The following is an 18556-nucleotide window of genomic DNA, read 5'->3' as shown; positions in this document are numbered from 1 at the left end:
CAGGCACTAGTACTCTTCTGCAGTGTGTTTTAACTCAGTAGCACCAAGAATTGTAAAGGAAATCTGTTGATAGATTTGTTAGCTGTTGGTACATAACGGTATCTTCCGCAGAACAGCACCTGGCCAGGCTGTTGTGCTGCCAGTTGGCACTACGGAGATACCTTAAAGTCAGGACAAAACCTGTAATGCCTGCTGTATCACACACATTTTCACTGTGCAGCGTACATAACGACAATATTCAGCAGGAAGAGGCTCTCTGCAGCATTTGAAGGGCAAACAAAGGGGAAGGAGCCTTGATTAGTGAGCCTTGTTTGTATTACACAGGGATCAAAGGAGATAAAACACAGTCTATTGCACTGTTTGTAAAATAAAGATTCCAATTACAGAAGGTGGTGCTGCATCTGTGCCTCCCTGACAGCTGTGAGGAGAATGAAAACAGCAGCTCTCATTGCATTAAGTTATTAATAATTAATTCTTCCTTGGAAATCGGCAAGCTGAGGCATTACAGATACTTGTACAGAGCACTGGTTTGGGGTAAGGCTGAAATTTCTGACAGGGTTCCTTTCTGCTTTATTTTGGTTTTCAGAAGAATTTGGGTACTTGGGAACCCAAGTTCTGTCTGCAGAGATGGGTGCAGAGAGCTGAAACAAGCCTTGGAGTCGGCTCTAACCGTACGCACTGCTGGGGAGCAGGGATGGAGCCCTCCTTATCCAGTGTGGTGGGATTGTTGCTCTCGCACTGGGACACGCAGGGAACAGGTGAAGCTTTACTGCAGCTGCCGTGGCAGCGGTCACTGCGGTCACCCCTAACCCCCGGCCTCTCAGTATTTGCTCATGGGGCCGTTCCATCATGCGATTCCCCCATGCATTTCCTGAGCAAAGCAAAGCGGGGACAGAGTTGGTGTGTTGAAGAAGCACACCCAAGTCACGGCGTTTGTTAGGAGTGTTCTGGGAAACCTACAAGGAGGATCTTCAGTGCAGATGGAGGCCAGCTGCAGGTCTCTCAGAGGCGCTTGCTGCTGTCTGTGGGTGCAGCAGCTCAGTGCCTGGCCTCGCAGCCTGCTTGCCCCGGGGCAGCAAGCTGCAGTGAGCCCCCTCTGAGCACAGTGGGGCAGCAGGTCCGTCCCATCCCATCCCATCCTGTGCCCTGCTGGGTGCAAGCAGGGACCCAGAGCGCAGCCGGCTGCTGAGCTGTCCTTGCGAGCGTGAGGCTGCCTTCTGATGAATGCCCTCACGCTGGTAATTTAAGCAAAAGGCAGCGTGCTCTAACAATGTATTACATGCACGGCTGAAAGTGTAACAAAGATTTGGATGGATGCTGTGTGCTGTATGGAGAACAGCTTTTTAATTTTACTACATGGTGCTAGGCCAGCCCAGCAGAACTTGCTTGTCTTTGAGAAATGCTTTTATTAGTTGGCTGTGATATGTTGGCAAATTAGGCCGTGCCAAATGTGCTTTCAGCCTCCTGCTGTGAGGATGCTTCACAGATTCTTATGCATACCTTAGAGGTGTTTGCACATTATACGGTATTTGTGGTCTATTTGTCCTGGCTTTGATCATGTCCTTGCTGACTGCATGCTAGCTGCATGCCCTTCCCTCTCTCAGCACCCATCCTTTTTATAGTATTTTGTAACAACTTGGATATAAATTGTCTTACAGTTCTCTAATTAATATTCCTTTCTTATAGTACTAAGGCAAATCCTGGGTCTGTTATATCTGCAGCCAGCGTGGCTCAAAATGCAGCACTGGGTGTGTGCGGATGAGCAGTGTGAGTGCAGCCACGCCGTGCTTGTGAAGTCTGGTGTGTTACGAAGGGCTGTAAGGAGCAGGGTAATGCAAGAAAAGTGGTGTCTGGAGGATCTGTTTTGGTGTCTCAGATTTCAATCATAAAAATGGAATTTGCTTATTCGTCACAGCAGGGTAGGGAACTAGACTTTAAACACAGGTACTTTTTTTTTTTTTTTTTCTATTTGGGGGAAAAAATATCAAAATTTTAGGATAGGTCTGTTGCCTCTAGCAGGAAGCAATCCGTTAGTGTTTGAGGTGTTTGCTGATGCCATGATGGAGGTAGGATTCTGCCTGCAGCTCTGTCCCGAGCCCTCTCTGTGCAGTTCCAGGCGTGGCTGATGCCTGGCCTGGCTGCACGGAGCATGGCTGGATCCTGTGTTTGCTAGCGTGAGCAGATAGCCGTGGTGTGCTTGCCAGAGACTTACAATGAATATACCAAATATCTTTCCTCAAGCTGTGCTAGGAGACTGTGTGTGTTTAGACACATGCTGGATAGCAGCACTCCATTCCATGTATGCTTCCAAGTTCTGTAAAATATCCCCTCAGCTTTCATTTCTTTTCCTGGAGAAGTTACCAGATGCTTCATTATTGTTTTGCAAAACAAGCTGCATATTACCCATATGTTTTCCCCCTTGTTTTCCAGGAGGCAAGCTAAACGTTGGTACCCGTTTCAAATATTCATTAAATATTTTAGATAGGTTGGAAGTGACGAGCAAGGGCTTTCCAAAGCACGGAGCAGATGAAGATGGGCTTGGCGTGACCACGGTGAGGGGTCTGGTTCTGGGGGTGCTGGGGTGGAGCGGGGCTGGCGCAGGCCAACGCGACTTGTGGGGAATGATTAGCAGTCTTCATACAGCTGCAAGAAGGGGAATATCTGAGGGTTTTAGCCATACCTCCTGGTGAGAGGTGGTAGGAGACTTCTGAACCTTTAATCTCCTTTCTGAATTCAGGAGGTAGCCCTCCAAGGTGCTGAGGAAGAAGCCTGTCAGCAGTTCAGGTCAGTTAAGGAAGGCAGAGGGGCTGCTCGCTGGGGCTGCTGGAGCAAAGGGTGGCTGAGAGGGATGAAGCTTAATTACAGGTCTATGGTTTATATTCTGCCACTTGACAGAGTCTCCATTAAGGACATAAAGCTGTGAACTATGTCTGTCCCGTAAAAATACGACTCCCGGGACGAATGCTCTCTTGTAGTCATTAATGTGGTGCAGCCATTCAGGTGAGTTCAGGTCTACACTGAAATGAACACGGGACTGAAAGCTCAGTGTAGACACCAGCACCGAGCCAGGACCAGGGGCAGATCCCCCCGCGGGCAGTGCCCCACCTCCCCAGCACTCCCCGTGGTGCCGGGGCAGCTGTGCTGGTACATCGTGAGCTGGAAGATGCAGATGGGATCTGGCAGATAGCCGTGTTTTGCTTTGTTGAATTTTCAGGAAGAAAGTACTGTTTCAAAGTTTCTGATAAATATTTTGCTGTTAAAAACTCAGCCAAAGGATGTATAACTCAACATGTTTTCCTCTTCAAATTCCTTATTTCAGCTTGAATTTGTAAATGGCTTTTTGCCGAACTACTTGGGTGAAGGGAGACTTCTTTGCCATTTTCTTCCATGAATCTTTTTTGCACCTTTTCATCTAACACAATGCTGTAATAAAAAGTTTGCCTAGCAATTGCCAGATGCACTACCTGTTACGGAAAAACTTATTAACGGCGCTTTATTGACACAACCTCAACAATTGGTCTGTCAAAAAAGGTTGGCACTTCAGTGGGTGACGAGTGCAAGAGATGATTAATAGTACAATTACTGGCATGTTTCATGTCAGAGTGGTAATGCCAGTTGCTTAAGAGCTAGATTTTGGCTTCTCGGAGATGACGTAAGGGACCAGAAGGAAACCAGGGACTGTCTCCATGTTTCCTACTCAGTGCATCACTGTTGTGTGAGAGGGTGGCCCACTCAGTGTGATTTCTTTGGAGAGGAAAAGGCGATTCTGTGAGACAGTGGGAGGTCTCCCTGGTGCCCCATTGAGGTTTATAGCTGTGACTTGGCCTTAGCTGGGAGGGAGAAGAGCCTGTGGCCTGGTAGCATCTCTGGCTTTAAAAGGCATCGCAGCTCGCAGTGTGATTTAGAAACGAATGACCTTTTTGCTAAATACTTGAGTAACTTCCTGAATGATGCTCATGACTTTGGCTCAAGCTGTCTGTGCTATTTTACTGTAAGTGCCATAGACTTTTTTTATTTAAGTGTATCCTGATTACTGCACGCTGCTTTGCAAAGTCACCCATACCTTGCTATCACGCAGTCCTCAGTGTCCCCCCCTGATGACAGGTACGCCGAGGTGCCTTACATTAGCGCTCGGTAGCAACTGCTGGGTTCCTTTGGCAGTAATTGCTGTAGTTAGCGCTATGCATCTGTGACCTCCCTCCAATATCTGCCATAATAATGCTCCTGTTCCAGTTTGGACCTGTGACACAAATGAGATAGGAATATGAAAATGAGGAACCGTGCTCTGACACTGAGTTATTGGAGGAGCTGTGAGAAGGAGCTGTGACCAGAATACAGCAAAGAGGATCTGTCCCTGTCTCTGCTTGCTCTGGGGGGGGGTAATAAAGCGTGCATTAAAGCTGATGAAAATTCTGACTGCTGAGCGCTCAGACCGAAGGGCTCTGCTCTGGCTTCCATGCCATGGGGGAGGCTTTGCAATTTAGGCCCATGATATACGATCTGGCTGTTTTATTGTGGTGGTAGTGACGCGGCCAGCAGCCGCCCGGCATGGTTCCCCAGGCTGGTTACTTGCGCTTTTGGCACGTGCGGCTCCTGTGAGCAGCTGTAAGTTAACCATGGCCAGCCAGGACCAAAAAAAGAGAGATGTTTGCTTTTCAGTGTCTTTTGTATATGTGTTAGGGATGTGGGTGGTGTGTCCTTCAGCAGGTTAGTCAACCCCCTGAGTTTGTGTCTGGCCTCCTCCTATAGGCTGCGTGAGTATGAACTATAAAAAAGAGAGGTTTGTAGTGCCTGTACTGTGCAGGTCTGCAAGGGAACTTGTGCACGTGCCAGGACAGTGCACGCAGTAAATCTCTACCCTGTATTGCATATAAAATAAGCTGCTTAATTACAAGCGACTAAGAGTTTACAAGCAAGTGAATCTGATTCATGCACATAACTTGCATGAAAATAATGTCTCTACTTCAACAGATGAGCATATAAATGAAAACGTTCAAAATAAAATACTTTATTTCATCCTTAATTTGTGGTGGTTTAAGGCAGTAACTGTCACAGACAAATTAATATGCTTTATTAGGAAATCAACATGTTGGAGATGTAGACTAATCTCTTATGCAGGGGAATCATGCCAGCATGTAATGCCGATACGTAATGTATACTATTGACTCTTTGCTGTTTAACACCTTGAGCAAATAATAGCTTCTGAACTAGTGAGGGGAAAAAAATCTTTCAAAACTTCTGAAGACTTTGCAGCTAAGAGGAGGTGGTTTGGAAAACAGGTAATGGCTAAAGTATTGTTAATTACAAACATCCCATTTCAGCTGAATAGGAAAATACCACAATGATGCTAATTGTTGTATACGTTAAAATTATGATTTACACACCTGCTCTTCAATGTGGTCAACATGTATGCAGGCACATCTGAGTAAAAGGTAGGAGATACCAGTTCTCAATCATTCACAGCTTGTTAGACCTTTAAACATTGCTCAACAAGCACAGGCAGCTCAATTTCAAAAATGACTAATGTGTAATTGGCAATTAATGCTATGACTGTGGTCTTGTAGTCCATTAATGCTTTTCTGTGTAATGCTGTAGCTCAATACTTTAGGGTCTTGTCTTGGATGTGGAAGGTGTTTAGAAATGCTCCTACTTTCTGCTACTCCGCACAGCTGGAGTAGCTTTCTTAACTAAAGGTGGAGAAAATTGATTAGAAGAACTATGCTGTGGTTAAAATAAATAGTCATAAGTTCCTTGTTAATCAATGAAGTATTCCGTATAGCAGTAATGTACTCCGATTTTTTCCCCCCTGTTTTTAAAGGGACTGGCGACAAGCCAAAGGCACTGAGGCCACGGGGTGCAGTCTGTTTTGAAAACAGCAAACAGGATTTTAGCTGCATGATACCAATTGGCTTCAAGCTTTTCCAAAAAAAGAAATGGATCCATAGCTCCAGCTATGAGTGAATTAGTACTACTTATCTCTACTCATTTAATGCAGTAAAAGCTGTTTAGAAGTGTAAAGTATTGGCTTGATTTGATCATCAGTATTCTACAGGAGGGAGAGCTGGGTGATAAAAAGCAAAGCCATCAGCAGAAACTGCTAGCAGTTTCTTTAAGGGGGAGACTGTAGCTCACTAAGGAGAGGCTTATTGTGCTCGTGGTTTACTCTGACATAAATATGGGTCTGTAAACTTTGCCTGACGGGATCTGGAGTGTCTTGTATAACGTAGATCTTGGAAAGAGATCCAAGAATCAAATCTTCCAACAAGATTAGAGGCCATCCTGTGTATTTATCTTGTGTGTATGCATAAATAAATATGGGTAAAAAGTCAGTAATTTCTGCCATTTGGATAGTAAATGTTCTGTTTCCCACCTGTGTGCTGCCATCATTTGACATTTAAAAACTAGTCATGTACCATTACCGTCTGAATGCCTGGACTACACTTACATTGTACAGAGATTGAAACTCTTCCCCTCTTCTTATTTGACAGTGTGACTGTTTTTTTTCGTAGTTAGTCTTTTCTTTGAAACAGAGTGACCTTAGATGGTATTTCAGAGCAGTCCTGATGCTTGCCCTGATAGCCGTGTATTTTAGCAGGCAAAACCCCTGTGCTGCTGCTGGTGCTGTGGCATTGTTTCAGCCCGGGTCGTGCTGGACTGTCACAGTCCTGGGTTGGCCATGCAAGGTCGTGCAGCCTCTGCCAGGCACGCCCGGACTGGTGCTCCATGGGGTGAAGATTTCCCATCTGTAACTGACTTAGTGAGTGGCAGTGGCACTGGTGAGTGGAAATACCTCAAATTTCTTGTCCTTTCCCTCTCTGCCTAGGTGTGCAGAGGAGCATAAGCTGCCCCAGGGAAGAGCATAGAAACTGACCTCACAAAATGCTCCTTTCCCTCTGATTTTCGGTGAAAGGAAGGAAATGGAGCGGTCTCATCGTTTTGCGTGGCCGACTCTGGATGCAGTATTTTGCAGCACGCCTTGATCAAGAGAGAGTGTAAGACAGCCATCTGGTCCCTGCCCATCAGCATTCACAGCCCTACTAGCAATTTGCATTCTTATTTTGCTGTGGAAGCAGAGCTGTTTCCAAGGCACGGGGGAGTCGAGAGAGACTTGTGAAGAGACCATTTTGTTCCTTGTGATGCCATTTATTAGGGAGATAATTAAAAATTCACCATAAATGTGCATTTAATTAATACATCAAGATGAGAATGTAAAGTCCTTAGGGTGAAAGAAGAAACTTCACCTTTAAATATAAAATGTACCTTACTTGCTTTAAAGTAGACCTTTGAGAAATGGCAATTTTACTTATCTTGGCTTTTTAGGAAGTTGAAGTATCTTTGTAACAGGTAGATAATGACATCAGTTGATTTTTTTGTAGATATGGAAATAACAGCATGTATCGAAGCAGAATACTGGTATTTTCATAGCTGGGAAATTATCCATTTTACACTTCGTGTAGACAAATTATCTTAATAATTGTGGAAGAAATTCAGACTTCATGTGTTATATAAAACACTGAAGAGAGCTTTTAAGGAGAAGAATGCTTTTCAAACTATTTTCTGGAGGTTGAAGAAAAATGAAAATACTTAAATAGGTACCTTCCATGTAGCAGGCCATATTATTCAGGAAAACATAATCGTGTTATAAATTAATTCTGTGGCTTATTTCTCTCGAGATCTCACTTAGTAGCTCAGCATTTAATGTGTGCTTTCTCAGATTGTCTGATGCGCTCTTTGGGTTTGCTTGAAAATGTATTGACGCTAAACCTACCTTATAAATATTCACAGGAAACTGCATGGGAAAACGTGATACCTATGCTTCCCCCGAAGCAGAGAGCAAAACGTTCTGCTTCTTCTTGTGGATGCCTGAGACAATCCCATGGGGAATGAGGTTCCTCTTCCACTTCCAGGAACAGGCGTTGGCCGGGTCTTCAGCGGTCACCGGCTTGATCTGACCCTGCTGTCTCCAGCGAACACAAGTTCCTGCCAAGGTGATAGCAAATTCATGCTCTTATTTGTCTGCAGTCAACGTTAGGTAATGCCCTTAAAAGGTGCAGTAAACCCATGCTTTGTTTCTGATTGAGATAAAAAGGAATTTCCTGAACATTAAGTAGAAAAACATGAATGGACAACTGTTTATCGTCCTTTTTTGTATGTCCTGTTTGCAAGTGGTAGTGGTTAGGAAAAATAATATAAATAAGATTGAAAGATAATGCTGGCTATTAGGAATAGCTCATACAACTGAACACCTGAGCGCTGTATGTCCCAAGGCCACTGAGTCCCTGGGCACGCTGCTGAGATGAAGCTAGCTCTGGAAATTGAAGTTACTTGAAGAGGTATTAGCATCTTCTCCCCATCATCAGAGGGAGGAAGAAACCAGGTGAAGTGCTAGTTCTTTGTGGAGCTGTCTGTCAGAAACGGGTGGGTTGCAGGGGCGGAGGGGCAGTGCTGGGGCTGGGTTCAGCAGCGCATCGCGGCATGTGCCGCTTGCAGCAGCACAGAGGTGGTGCAGTGAGATGCCCCATTGGGCCTTCGGTGGCTCTTCAGGTGAAAGAAATAGTTGGGAGTTTGGGTTGATTTATTTTGTTCTTGAGTAGTGAAGAGCAGAGTGTGTGCAAACTTCTGAAGCTAGGAAAAATCAGAGCCTGTCTGCTGCTAGGGAGGAAGTTGCTCACGCTGATCCAATGGCCTTCTTCAAACGAACTGGCAGATTTTAAAGCAAGCAAACAAAACCCAACAAACCACCACCACCGAAACCCACAAAATTGTTAAGCCCTCTGTTTTGTTAGAAAGCAGAGCAATCTAAACTTAGGGTTCAAATGATAATTAGACATGTTTATTGAATGCAAAGGGAAATGAATGCATTTAGTATATATTGCTTTATCCAGAGTGGATATGGCAGTACTGGCCTACTGGATAATTACGTTTGAAACATACTGGGAAATCATGATGTGGAAGAAAACCGAGAAGGGAGCAGACAAAGTAAAGGTCCTTTCTGGTTTCAGATGTAGCTTTGCTCTGTGCTTGTTATTTTTTTTTCTTTTTTCCAGCGAAATAGCATTATCAGATAGTAACACACAGTGCAGATGTGGACCTACACAAGTCTTGCCGTTGACTAAGCTTATGTTTTATTAATACTATTACAAACCAAAGTTGTTATACTTTATTTTATTTTTTTTAATGGATTTCCCTCTATTAGATTGGTACATGAGTTTTTAGCATCAAACTGTTAGTGCAAAAAGACATACCCTTCTTTGTAGAATAACCAGGACAGGGCTACAGGGGAGTCTCTGGTTAATCTCCTCCCCACCCCTCCTGTTTCAACACATTTATCTTCATTCTCTCTGAGATTTCTTTCTAGGCTTGACTGATGTCAAGTCTTAAAGACTGAACTTGAGTTTAATATTTCAGGATCAGTATTGAAAAATTAAACCAAAGAGCATTATAAAGCTGTTGTGCACGCAGACTTGCCATAGGGTGAAGTGTTACTCAGCTGAAGCATTGACAACTTCTTTTTTTTTTTTTTTTTTTTCCTTCAGACTGATGTGGGGTTGGCCGTGAGTTTTAACACAGTGTTCTTGGTTGGCCCAATGTGCTATTTTGTTTTGTTTTTAATAGAATTTGACTCCGAGCGTGAAATGATGTAGCCTTTCATCTTTAGGTCCACATCTGGCAACTATTGGGATTGGTTTTGTGATCTCAGTCTGTTTCCTATGGCCTTCACAGGGTGTTTTAAGCATGCACCTAAATGTTTAGCCTTCAGAATACACATGCTCAGTTTTCTATTATATGTAGTTCTGGTAATGATAATGAAAAAGTCTATAAATCAGAAGAGTTTGATACCTACCTCTATTCTGATATAAAGTTTGTTCTTAAGTGACACTGGCAATCTGTCTGCAAATTGCTGTTGCTGTTGAAATTCCTGACAGAAGGGGAGGTGCTCAGTGTGCTTTTTATGACCACCTTCCTTTCAGGGAGAGGTGTGTATATATGTAATTAAATCTAATGTTGCTTGGAGAATACTCAGATTCCGTCATAGTGTTATCCTTACATGTCCTCAAATACTTGTCCCAGCTTGCAAGGGGGGGGTGACAAAATAATAACAATTCACTCTTCCTATGATCTGAAAGAGTCTTGTAAACAAAGCCAGCTAGTGTATTCCTGTTGTAGTGGTGATGAAATGGAAATAAATATGCAAAATAGTCAGTAGTTTGCTTGAGTTAGACTTACCTAGTGCCTAGCCCCACAATTCCTGTCCTCTTGGGCCATGCTAGAGAGGATATAATTTGTTGAGTATTAAAATAAAAAAAATAAATCTTTAGAGTCACTGGAAAAAACATCCTGTAGTGTAATTGAAATAAAGAAAAGGCTGGTGCTCTGGTGTCTGCAGCAAATGCTAGATAATGAAACAAGCTCCATGGGGTTCTTAAAAATGCTTTTGACTTCAGATTTTCAAAGTTGAGACCTTACAGCACATCCTTATTAGATACGATAGGATGGCTGATGAATTACTTTTTAGATCAGAGAAGAATGCTGATAAGTTGGATTTGGTATTGTTGCTGTCATTGAGGTAGAAAGCGTTATCTTTACTAGAAAATACATTTTGAAGAGTCTTGCCTGCCTTTGCTTTTGTGAATGTCACACATAGGATAAAAATATGCATTCAAACAATCAGCATTGAATGGGCTTTACTCAGGAGTTCTCAGGCTGCACGCTGTCAGCTTTACAGAGGGAACGTCTCTGAAGGGGGCACTGCGCTGCTGTTAAACAGGCAGAGCATACAATTGAATTATACAGGCCAGTCCTTTTTCCTTCCTTCTGAACTAGATGTCAACGCAAAGCTGCTTTCATCGTCTCTCACACACGGCATTTGCGGCGGTTCTGCGTGGCCACAGGAGGACAGGATGCGCTGGGCATTGCTTTCCCACCGCCCTAGCACTACCCCGCTGCTGCTGCACCCAGGGCAGCTGGCTCGAGCCCTTCATTCCAGCACATTGCCTCTCTGGACAGTGACCGACTGCCAATAATATCAAAAGATGTTTTCTCCAACTTCCAACCCACTGAGAGTAAACTCCAGCTGAACAGGGTCAGAGTATCCACTTGTTTCTCAAGCAGTCCAATTTTCCTCCTGTACCTAAGAATAGACTTGCTGAACGCAGAGTACGACGCTTCTCTTGCACATTGTTCCTGACTCATCTCTGGGGCAATGTGTTCAAAGCAAAGTGGGCTAATTAAAGTATAGGTCTGTGCGTCAAAACTCTTTGTGGTGTAATCACAGAGTGTCATCTGGGATTTGAAAAATAGGGGATGTGGCACAATCTGATAAGTACAGACGAATGATTTGTGTTTTATGCTTTTAATATGCCGTGGAGACGGGATGAGCTCTGCAGCAGGAGAGTCCTTTACAGCACAGAGGGCAGATGTTAGTGATACCTGTACGCTGCTCAGCACCTCTTCCTGGGGTCATGCAGTGACCAGTTTTGCCAAGGAAGAAGTATCACCTCTCCTTGGTTTTTCTGAAGGAGAGGTTGTTTGCCGGGGTTGCCAGAGGTTATGGATGTGGTCATTGTGGCGGTTGATGGGAACTGGGTGAAAACTGGCTTGGCTTGTGTGAACTGGTAACTCAGATGCTCCAAGGGCTCAACCAGTTCTGGTTAGTGATGGGCGAGTCCTCAAGTCTAAGTGGGAGACTCAAGTTCAGAACTCACAGCTTCTCCGTGCTGCCCCCCGAACTGGGGGGTTGTGAGGGTGTCTCTCTTACAGCTGATCAAACTTACTTCAATATGTATGCTGTAATCTGTGGAAGAAAATAATCATCCTCTCTAATGGCCGCAAGGAGCTGTTGCTGTTAGAAAGTATTAAATAATTAACCTTTAGTCCTTCGAAAGAAGAAGTTTCCAAATTGCTTTAGTGTCTCAGATTTCAACAGAGGGCAGTGTGACATTGCTATATGCATCTCCGGAGCATTTTCTGTTGTGATGATTTATGTGAAGACTCTTCCACTCAGTGTCCTCATTAAGCTTATTATAGGAGTAATAGCATTGCTGAAAGCACAGGGAAGATGTAAAACAGAGGAGATTTTTACAATGGCTAGATGTGATAAAGGCAGGATAAACTGGAGAACGTTTTAAGGTAATGGATGGAGTCAATTACAGCAGCATCCCAGGATTCAGGATAGCAAAAAGGGTTCTGCAGTGAGCCACAGGGAGAGGTTATTGTTATGGATCAGTTCCTAGCCAGGGCATATTTCAGTAAGTTTGTTTGGTGTGAGACCTCAGCCAGGAGCTTTCAGGCTATAGATCCTACTTACATCGAGCTGTTTCTGCCATCCCATTATCTGGATGCCCCAAATGGCTGTGGTCTCTGGAGCAACGAAGAGAGCTCTGTCAGGAGCAGCTGATTTAAGTGGTCCCTCTTGAGGACGCTGCGTGCCTCCCGTCAGCATCACCCTCCCCACGGGTCGGTTCAGACGCTCTCCTGCAGTGGGTGTCCTCGGGTTTCTCACAGCTGCTGCCTGGAGGTAGTGCTCCGACATAGGGCCAGATAGGGGCTGCTGGGTCCCTGGGCTCAGTCTCGTGCTGTCGCAGAGAACCGTGTCATATAATCCCTTTAGAAATTTATCACACTTCATTTTAGAGCAGTAACTGCCTTGCTCCAGGGGTGACCCAGCTTACAGGGCTATAAAATACGGGAACCCATCCTGCTTCTCTGTTCACTTGCTCCAGCTCTCTGCCTTGTAGAACCCAAGCAAGGAGACCCTACCCCAAAATACCTAGCAAAAAGAGTAACTATTTCATCTGTTACCTGAAACAAAACCAAACAATACATCTTCCATGGGGATTTTTTTTTGCATAAGAAAAATAATAAGTATTTGTGTACACCCTGTAGGAACGCCATGTTTCCTACTCTGCCTGCTAGCTCTACAGCAGCAGTTAATTAACAAACACAATTCCCAGGGCTGCGTTGACATTAATCATTGTTGCTGGTGCACAAACAAAGATGTTTTGGCATTGAAAAGGTGCTTTGGTAGTTGAAGTTCTTGCTGCTGCTAAACAAAACAACAGCATTAATTTAAGCTCAGTTTAAAAGAGAGAACTGATGTTTATAAATGGAAGAGAGCAAAGCATCGCGGGGAAAGGTGCCTGCAAGAAAGAACTGTGAGCATAGAAGGTAGCATATATAGATGGTGCTTCAGTAAAAGTAACCATTAAATGACTGTAGCCCAGGAGTGGTGGCTTGCTAACATGAGGAGTAGTCGTGCAGAGTTGTGTGGCAGTAGCCCTTCTCCACTGCTCCTCTGGCCATCGCGTCTGCCTTGAGCTTGGTGGTAGCAGTGGGTCCTCAGGACAGAGTAAGAGCTTGTGCCCTTTTCTGTCCCTTAGCTCTTTCCAATGCAGAAATCCTCCTACTTCAAGTTGTCGAACTTCTTGGTCATAAGAGCTGCAGCAAAGACTTGTTGGTTTATTTATTGTCATCTTGCTTTCCGTGCCCTGTGATTGCTGTTTAAATAAATGTACGGCCTGTAATGCAATGGTAGTGTCACAGGGAAGGAAAAACCCAGCATTAAGCATGAAGAGAAGGAACTGAAACTATCATCCTTTAAACTCACCGCCTTTCAAAACGGAGTTGCGTGGCGTATGTGTGTCCTCGTGAACCCCTGCAGGAAAGATGGGAGAGAACTGCTCACCAGTTCAGGTGGCACAGGCTTGTAACACAGGGCTGGAGCTGAAATCAGAAATCAGATGAGAGGGATGGGGAACTATGTGAATAGGGAAAATGAGGAAAAAAAATATTTCAAGAGGCTACTTTATGATAGCTGAAAATGAAGATAAGCGGTATTTAACTGGCTTTATTGAAAATTAAGCCTATATTTAGCCTATAAAGTGGCTGAAATGGCTTTTAAGGGAAGTATGCTATATACAGCTTGGATCCAGATTTCTACCATCGAAGCTCATTGCATGGTAGAATGATGTATGCAGTTACATTAGTTCTAGTCACAAACAGCCTTTTCCCTGGCAACTGGTCTGTATACTTATTATGGTAACGCAGAAATCATGGTAATTACAGATGTGAGTGCACATGCATTTTTCCCTTCTGGAATGACAGTACTGCGTAGCTGCTTCGTAAGGGTCTATCTTCAAAATTGCAGCTGATGGTATTTGGTTGATTAATCCTTGCACTGCTTGCTGTGCTGTAGGAGAGCAAAGCTCCCAGTTCCTGTGACACACCTTGTTTTGTCATCCTGCAGCATCCTGGATGAGCTCCTGCTCTTCAGAGAAAGAGAGAAGGTTTTTGTTCTGCAGTTTCCTGATTTCAAGTTGTTCTCATCATATTTACAAGAAGGTAACCTGAGACAGCAACACTGCTCATGTCCAGGCTTTTGGAAGGGTCCCCAGCTCCTGGCTGTTGCTGACAATCTGTGGTGTCTAATCCCGAGAAGGAAAAGGTAACGGATTGCAGCAGGCAGTGGCATCCATGCTTTAGACTTCTCTGCCGTTTCTCAGTGTGGCTGCAAAACGGCAAAGTTTATCCAACATGCCTGAACTGCATTCGTAGATGTTTTGCCTGCTTGCGGATGCACTCTGAAAAAGCAGGTTGTGTTTTCCTCTGCTGAGTGTGCTGAAAGCTCGGGAGAGGGCAGTGCAGCTCCAGGGTTCAGGGGCTGCTCCAGTGGCGGTGGGAAGTGTGTGCCTCCTCTCCTCCATCTATCACCAAACGTATGACAATGTCAAACTGTAGCATTTCATAAATGTGAACAAAATACAGTTTAACAATCTGATTTCACCCCATCTCCAAACCGCTCACAGACATTTTTTCTTGACAAAATGCCTGTTGAATCAAAATTCACTTTGCAGTTTGATTTCATATTTTTTTCCCCCTCCAGTTGAGGGGCAGGAGTCCCCACCCTTGAAGCAGCTTTCTAAACGCTGGTGTTGAATGGCAGGTGAATTGTTTCACGGCATTGGCCTGTGCTGTGATACTGTGATTTATTGTACCTGAATGCTTGATGCTTAGCCCTTGTATTATAATGTTGTAGGCAGATGCAGTTCCTATGCTTTCTGCACTAGCGAACAGTATGAACAAAGCACCTTCTGAAGGTATTACAAAAGCAGTGTCTACTTGCATGTTGAGCAGAAGGAGGACAAGCTATTATTAAATGATTGTAGTGAAGAACATTTCTTTTCACCCTTAGGCTAATATGAAAGTATTCTCAAGGTCAATTGTGAGGGAATATAGAGATAGACAAGAAGCATAGGTGCTGTCAGTTGTATTTTCTGTTTTCATTTAACTGTAGCCTTAAATTCAGAATTATTTATAGCCGTGGCTCTGTGACCCTGATTCCTCTAGTTCAGGAGTGCCAGTCGTTGTGCTCAAAATGAAGGCACAAGTTCTTCTCTGAGTCACTCCCTTTTGTGCATATTGGGTAATAAGGAACACCCTAAGTTTTCTTGGCTTCCAATTTTAATTAAAGTTTTTCTGCTGTGTATGTGTTCGATCTTTCCAATACCTGCAGAGGCTGCTGGTCACTGCTTTTGGACTGTTTACTGTGCAGTGATTTACATGGATGTATTGTTAATAAATACATAAGCCTGAACTGAAGTTCCAAGTAAACATCTAGTTGCAAACATAAGGGGTTGAGTCTTGGAGGGCAGAACTCTGCCTTGCTTGTGTTGGAGCTGGAAGGAGCTGGTGCAGGGTGTTGGCTCAGCAAGGTGAGGTGCTGATGTTCTGCGGGCTGGCCACGCGCAGTGGAGGTGCTCGGCCTGGGAGGGGACGCTGTGTGGAGGGACACGTGGTGCTTTGGTGACAAAGCTCAGCTCCGAGTGTTTGAAATGATTTAGTTCATCATCAGTTCATCATCAGCAGAGCAACTACTAAACATTTTTAGTATTAAATACTGTTTTTACACTGTTAAATACTGTTTTTATATATTGCAGAACACAAGGTGCGGCACTTACCATAAGCATGTTAATCCTGCTGAAGTCAAGGCAAAACCAACTGTATGATTTCATACTACGTAATCTGTTTAGTGAAATAGTTTTATGTATGTTAGTTAGGCATAGCTGTGTGTGTTAGTCTTACGAGTGGCTTCAGAAATGAAGACTTGTGTACATACACGGTATTTTGAGTGTTACGTCAGCTGGTTATCAGTAGACATCGTGGGGTACCTTTCATTTTTTTTTAGAATGAACACTGGAGTTTGCTAATATATAAATTATATGCAACTATTATGTGACTTCTGAGGCTCTTAGGTTTGTGAAGAAAGTTCTATATGAAATTCATCCCATGAAAAGTGGCTCGTGTACCCTGCTGTGCATCATGAGAGTGAAATTCTAGGTGTCTGAAAGGCTACAAGCCTTTCAACAGATGAGGGTGAATTTCAATCAAGTTAAGCATGGCACTCAATACAGTTTTATTGGGTATTTCAACTCTCTTTTGGTTTGGATTTTTTTAGCTGCTGTAGATTTCGAGTGTTCCACCATTGTTTTGGATATAAAATTCCAGCCAAGCTGACTGCGTGCCTACCGTGGCTATAAAGGGGCAGGTTCCGGAGCCTGAAGGTAGAGCAGCTCTTTGGGTTTGTCCTTATTCAGCAGAGCACTCTGTGCATACTGCAGCTGCATCCATCTTGAAGCTAAGCATGTGCTTTGGTGTGCTTTCTTGAAAATAAATGGATTTTAGCCAAGTAGTGAACACATACTTAACTGGGACTTAACAATTAAGTTCCTCTTAATTTCCATAAAAGCATTATCAAAATGCATCATTGTGATGCATTTGCCTGTCTTGGTCTCTGAACTCAGTGTTCACCTCTAAACAGATGATGCGTTGTTGCAGGAGCTTTTTCCTGCACTCTGTTCTGCAGAGCTTCATTCCTACACACATTTCCATGCCAAACAGCTCAGCGAGAACCAATCAGGGAATCTGACAAATGTTGGGAACGTTTTTATCTTCCTTCACTGCCAGTGGAGCACTCATTCTGTGTTCAGGATGTCAAATGATGTGTGCAGGCAATAAGCTTGCCTGACTAACACTCAGTAGGGGGGAAGAAAAAAACTAACAGTGCCTGCTCTCTGTCTTTGTAGGTGAAACAGGCAAGTAGATGTCTCAAATGTTATTTCCCAAAGCTTGTTAGAATTAAAAAAAAGACTTCTTTACAACCCTTTTTCCATTCATCTCAGAGCCTAATAATAAGGCATGTAGGTTTTTATGTAGCAAATGAGCAGTTTATCTATTATTTGATGGTTATCAGAGGTATACTAACCTTAACCATTCTTATTCTAAGGTGAGTTAGTGTAGGTAAGGACAGGTAAGGCAGCAGTATGATGAAATGGATGCTATCAGGAAGAATATGATTTGCTATTCAAGGCTTGATTTTACAACTCATTATTCATGTAGGGTCAGCTCTGCTGAGTTCCCTTGGGCGATTCAGGTTCTGTGCTGGTGCAAGGGAGAGCAGAAGCTAGTCCTCTTTTTCTGCATTGTGAGCATATGGTTCCACCTTTTTAAACATCTAGTTTATGTATTTGCCTGAACTGTTTCCCCCTCATCTCTTCCCTTTGGTGGGGGCTGTCACTTCCAATGGAAACTCAGCATCAAAGGAAAAGGCCAGACTTTGCCCTTTACCCCGTGTGCGACTCGTATCAAGGGCACACAGCGCCCCCAAAATACAAATGTCTTGATTACCGTGGGGTTGGAAACTATTCTAGTCAACACATGTGCCCGCAGTTCTGCCTGTAGTAAACATAAGCATACTGAGAGAAGCCCTTGCTATGTCTCAGTGGTTCTGCAGGCTTTGTTTGGCCTTCAGGTTTCATCAAGGGTTTGCACCTTAACTGCAGAATTCCAGGCAGTCAGCAATTTGTGCTGACTGTGCATCATAAACGGCGTTTTACTGAATTCATCCCAGAATGTTGTAGGTGGACAAAGTTGTGAGTGCTAACAGGTGGCCTATAACTCTGTGTGTGTGTGTGTGTAAATGTCCCAAACTGGATTTTGAACTCAGGCACAAGCCTGGTACAGGCTGACTGTAAATTCTGATAATGCGTGGACTAAACAAGTGGCACTTTGCAAATCCTCCAGTTAATGAGGAGCCATGAACCAGCACTGGGCTTTTGCGTGTAGACTATGTAGGCCGGGAGAACTGAGGCATGTGGGTTCTGGAAAGAAGAGCGTCTGTTAAAAAGAAGGGTTGCCAAAGGAAGAAGTGAGAAGGTGTTGATCCTGGCTGGAGGAAGGGTCCTGGAAGTGAGATCCTGGAAACTGGAGATAAGTGTGTGTGTGTGGGAGCAATGCTGGGGACTGCCCAGTGGCTGGACAGACCCGGGGCAGGCAGCTGGGAGCAGCTGCACCGCCAGAGCCCTGCAGTCCTGCCTGACCTCCCTGCTGCAGAGCGAAGTCGAGACCTGGTGAACGTGGCACTGGCGGGGAGAAAGAACAGGAAGGTGAGAGAATCAAGTAGGGTAGAAGCTGTAATCTCCTCGTGGGTGTTTTTTAAATTAACCCTGGTATCCAGATCTACTCCAGCATGTTGCCCACCCATAACACAAGGGGGGGGGAA

Source organism: Anas platyrhynchos, chromosome 12, assembly GCF_047663525.1.
Source record: "Anas platyrhynchos isolate ZD024472 breed Pekin duck chromosome 12, IASCAAS_PekinDuck_T2T, whole genome shotgun sequence".
In the NCBI taxonomy this organism is placed as follows: Eukaryota; Metazoa; Chordata; class Aves; order Anseriformes; family Anatidae; genus Anas; species Anas platyrhynchos.
Note: the sequence above shows the minus strand (reverse complement) of the source record.